Below are 5,595 nucleotides of genomic sequence, written 5' to 3'. Positions count from 1 at the left end.
CCTCGCCAGGCGGTCTGGAAGCCTATTGCGCCTGGCGCCTCGTGTGCTACGCCAAGCGATAATGTGTAGCAAAGGTGCTTTACTTGTTTTAGTGGTACGTGATCTACAAGGCTTTGGTGATTGATAACGCTGTCGTTGACGCGATCAAATTAATATTACTTATCTTATAACAACTTCAGTATTGTTAAGAAAGTAGTCAACAAAATAGTAAGGGTAAAGTAACCCAAAGTCGTCTCCCAACGAACACGGAATTGATTTTTAACAAATTAGTTCTTATAAAACTATTCAAAGATAGAAATAAAATTTAAATGATAAAAAGAAATAAAAACAATAGTAAAGAAAATAGATTGATTCCATTGCTTTTTCAAAATAGATTCATCCTCGGTTATCTAAAGATTATTGCTCAATTAATTATTGTTATAGATTTACAAATTAATCAATGTAAAGTCTTAATTAATTTGTTGGCGTTCTCACTTTTAACCAAAGTACAGTCTCAATTAAAAGTGAGAACTTTTAGATTATCCACAGTAAATTCAACCAAAGTACAGTCTCAATCAAATTTACTATGCCTAATCATGTCTATTCTTTTATCTCCTCACCAAATAAAAAACTTAATTAATCAAAGTAAAGTCTCAATTAATTGTAGTTAGAGTAAATACCTTTAACCAAAGTAAAGTCTCAATTATTGGTAAAAACTCATTTAATCATATGAAAGTTTCTAAATAAAATCAAAGTAAAGTCTCAATTAAATTTAAAAACCCTTGAACTCATATGATCAACATGCATATAGATTTAAAATCATTACTTGTTACGTGATTCAAAGATAAAAGACATAGATGAATTAAAACCTCAACAATAATAAAAAGAACAAAGAAATTATTTCATTCTAACCTCAGAATCCATAACGAAATTACAATGGAATCAACCCAAGAAGTTTAGCAATCCATGGAATACAAAATAAGAATAAAAGAAGAATAAAGAGAAGAAAAGATAGAGAAAGAAATTAGGTCCCCCTAAGGGTTCCTAAATTCTGAAGTGCCGAGCTTGTTCTTTCTGCTTCTCCCTTGGTCTCTTTATATGGGAATTGGACTACGCTTTTATGTTGCTAAAATCTCTCAAATATCTTTTAAAATAAAGATAAAGATAAATATTTAAAAAAAAATTGGAGAGATATACACTATTTGACAAATATAATTGGTTGATAATATCAATATCTAATATAATTAAATTAATTTATTAATTAAAGATATATGATAAATTATCACCAATTAGTATTTGTATTAATTTTCCAAATCAACCTTTTGCAATCTCCTTAAATTATCTTCTAAATAATCCAATATCTTCAAGATATTTTTGTTTGTTGTGGAACTAAAAAGATTCAAGAAGATCTTATCATATTTAAAAAGATTAGGTAGTTATTATCTTTTAATATTTTATGATATAATTAAATAAGATAATTATTTAAAAATATCAAATAAAATATCTAAGATATATTTTTCCCAAATTATCTTCTATCATAAAGATAAAGAAAATCGCAAGGTCCAATTTTTTTTTTGCTCTCTTCTTGGCTTAGCCAAACTTCTTCACTTTTTCAAGCTTTTCTTGTCGTCTTCATGGAATGCTTGGCTTGGATTTTTGTCATTTTGATAATTTCCTATTCTTGGATTTATCTTTAAGGTGTCATGAAGCTTTGAGCAATTTATTTCCACACCTCCATGAGCTCAACTTAGCTGCAGCTGCACTAACACACCTCAAAATATCCAAAAAAAAATTATGCAACCAAAAAGCTATTTTTAACATGCTTTTGTACCTCATGCTCAATAAACCCAATTATAGGAAATTCCAATTAAATCAATCTTTAAACACACAAATTCAATTAAATACCCAGAATTAAACACTGAATGAGTGCAAAAATACGCACTCATCAGTGATACTTCAAAGGTTGGCTTGCTGGTGTTCTTCGAGTTGTGGCTCGAAACGTATCCCTTGAGTTGTGGCTCAGGATAAGGGTTAAGCACGTGACATTCCTTGAGTTGTGGCTTGGAATGGCATCCCTCGAGTTGTGGCTCGGGATGGCGGATGAACACGAGGAACTCTTGAATTATGGCTCGGGTTGGCAAGTGTTGTTGGTGTGAGTGTGCGAGTTATGGCTCGTACGACAGGTCCAGATAGATTGCCCTCCTTGGTATAAAATCAATGATTTTGGTAGTCTTGGGGCGTTATGGACTATGTTCGTATTGGGAACTCCACCTGGTGTTACGGTGTGTGATTCGTAGCATGGTTTCCCGCACGTGCTCTATTGATTGTGGCTGATAGGTGTGGCAGCAAGACATCTTGAGGTACTCATTAGAAGACGTAGAACACGGTTAACATGGTTGTGGTCATGTGGTATGAAATCAAAGGATGGAATTCATTTGGTGTGATTTTGTTATATATATAAATGTGTGTATATATATGTTTTATTTTATTAGCTCACCCTATTTGCTTATGTTTGGCGATGATCGTGTATGCGGTACACGGGAGCAGATGATGTTGCAGGTGGATCTGGTGAGACTTAGAGACGAAGTAGGGGCTAGCTTGGGAGTTTTCCATAAAGTTATTTTTATTTATTTATGGACTTTACATATTTGTAATCTTTAATTATGAACATGGTTTTATTATAATAAAGTTTATCAGTTGAATTTGAGATACTTTATGAACGAAGTAAAGTTTTAAATTTCCCGCATTTTGGGGAAATGTTATTCAATAAATGAAGTTAATTATTAATTCTTTATTTTATTATTTTAAATCCATAATATCTGGTCGAGATGTTACAAAAGACATCACTCACAAAAATATTCCCCTTATGAGTTTGTGTTATTGACTGATGAGGTTGAGTTTGAATGTTATGAAAAAGCTATATTACATGAAGAGAAAGATAAGTGGTTCAAAGTCATGCAAGAGGAGATGAAATCATTGCATGAGAAACATACTTTTGAGTTGGGGAAGTTACCTCAAGGTAAAAGACCACTGAAAAATAAATGGGTATTCAAATTGAAATCAGAAGATAATAACTCACAACCAAGGTACAAGACAAGGCTGGTTGTGAAAGGCTTTGGTCAAAAGAAGCGTATTGATTTTGAAGAGATATTTTCACCCGTGGTTAAAATGTCTTCAATCAGAGTTGTACTTGGCTTGGTAGCAAGTTTAAATTTAGAAATTGACCAACTTGATGTGAAAACAGCCTTCTTTCACGATGACTTGGAGGAAGAGAGGTACAACCTAAAGGTTTTTCAGTTAAAGGAAAAGAAAATTTTGTTTGCAAATTGGGAAAGAGCTTATATGGGCTCAAACAAGCTCCAAGGCAATGGTATAGAAAATTTGATTCTTTCACGATGGATCACAAATGATAAAACTTCTTCTGATCATTGTGTTTTTGTGAAGAAATTTCCTAACAAAAAATATATTATTCTCCTGCTCTATGTTGATGACATGTTGATTGTTGGTCATGATAAAAATGACATTCAAAGTCTTAAAAGAGAGTTGAGCAAGTCCTTTGCAATGAAGGATTTGGGTCCTGCAAAATAAATACTTGGCATGAAAATTATTCGTGACAAGAAGAATGGAAAATTGTGGTTATCCAACAAAAATATATTGAAAAGGTATTAGAGAGATTTAACATGAAAAATTCTAAGCCTTTTAGCACTCCACTTGCAGGTCACTTCAAGTTGAGCTCAAAGGATTGTCCCTCAAATGAGTATGAGAAAGAAGAAATCCAAAAGATTTCATATTCATTTGTAGTTGGTAGCTTGATGTATGCCATGGTCTATACAAGGTCAGACATTGCTCATGTTGTTGGTGTGGTCAGACATTAGCAAGCTGTGAAATGGATACTTAGGTATCTCAAAGGTACTTCTAGAGTTTGTTTATGCTTTGGAAGTGGTAAGCCTGTTTTAAATGGTTACACAGATGCAGACACGATTGGTGATGTGGATTCTAGAAAATCTACTTCTAGATATATGATGACTTTTGCAGGGGGAGCAGTATCATGACAATCCAGATTACAAAAATGTGTTGCTCTATCTTCTACAGAGGCAAAATATATTGTTGTTACACGAGTTGGGGCTCTTGTGTATGTAGAAATTCCTACACGAGTTGGGTTTATCACAAGAAAAATATGTTTTATATTGTGATAGTCAAAGTGCAATTCATCTTAGTAAGAACTCATATTTTCATTCAAGGTCAAAGCATATTGAAGTCTGATATCATTGGATACGAGATGCATTAGAGATGAAGCAATTTTCATTAGAGAAAATCCATACTAATGAGAATGGGTCAGATATGATGACAAAGATCTTACTTGCAGGAAAATATGCTATATGCAAGGAGAAAGCCAATTTGGTTGATTATGGCCCCAATTAATTGTTGAGGGGGAGATTTGTCAGGTGGATCACCAATTTATTGGGTCCACACTGATTTAATTAAGAAAATAAAAGGGGGTATTTTATTTATGGACTCCTGACCCATTATGCAATTTAAATATGCAACCCCTACATCAGGTTTGAGGAGAGAGAAAAATATAGTGAGATAGAGAGAAAGAAGTTGTGAATGCCTCTGGTGAGAAGCCATCAGAGAGAGTGAAGAAAACGAAAAGAGCAACCAGTTTATCTTGTGCAAGTCTGTGCAGAGAAGCTACCTTGGAGAAAAGGTTTTATTCCTCTTCTCATATATTGAGGTTCACTCTATTCCCATTGGAGTTTGTTATCAAGCTTGTTGGTGAAGAGAATAATGCTCTGTTGGTCCTTGGAATCTCCAAGAGAACTTGTGGTGTACCCATTAATTTTTATTAGTGGAAGTTTTTACTTGACAAGGTCCCATGAGTTTTTCCTCCATATTGAGGTTTTTCCACGTTAAAAGTTTTGGTGTTTGTAAGTTCCTCCCTTCTATATTTTATGCATTTTATTATTTTGCATATTATTTATTTAGGAAGATTTGATCTGAGTTTTGTTTCCGCGCTTGGTTATCTGTTATTCTTTTGAGATCTTTCCAACATATATTTGTGAACCTAAAGAAAATGATTAATTTGACATGTGAACATTTAACAAACTAGATAATTTGATGAATAAAAATAGGACATATAGATCCGATTAAACAAGATTTTGATAAAATTTGAATTAGAAAATTCACTCGTCTCCATTTGATTTGAAAATAATCAATTCTTCCATCATAATTATGAAACTTACAATAAACTTATAAAATTATACGATTTAACATTACACTCAGTTCTTTTTGACTTAGAAAGCAAATTCATTTTTTGAGCAGGTTCAATAGACTTCCAAACTCGTAATCCTACAATCGAGATGGTGAGTTCAAATGAGAATTGTTTTTTAAACCAAAATGACTACAATCATGGTCATACTTTGTGTAAAAATCAACAAAATTCACCACAATTACCATTTCATTTGTCTTCTTCTTATGTACTACTCGTCGTCGTTCCCACTGTTAGGGTTCTTTGTTCTCCTTAATTGTTCTTCGTCGTTCAAACATTCACATCCTCTCAATGGGAAACAATGATAACGGATTGTTGTCTAGTGTAAGCAAATAAAAGTTACTCGT

The sequence above is a fragment of the Vigna unguiculata genome, chromosome 9 (genome assembly GCF_037176805.1).
Source record: "Vigna unguiculata cultivar grain cowpea cultivar isolate G323 ecotype 2 chromosome 9, ASM3717680v1, whole genome shotgun sequence".
Classification (NCBI taxonomy): domain Eukaryota; kingdom Viridiplantae; phylum Streptophyta; class Magnoliopsida; order Fabales; family Fabaceae; genus Vigna; species Vigna unguiculata.
The sequence above is the reverse complement of the archived record's forward strand: the minus strand, read 5'-3'. Positions refer to the sequence as shown.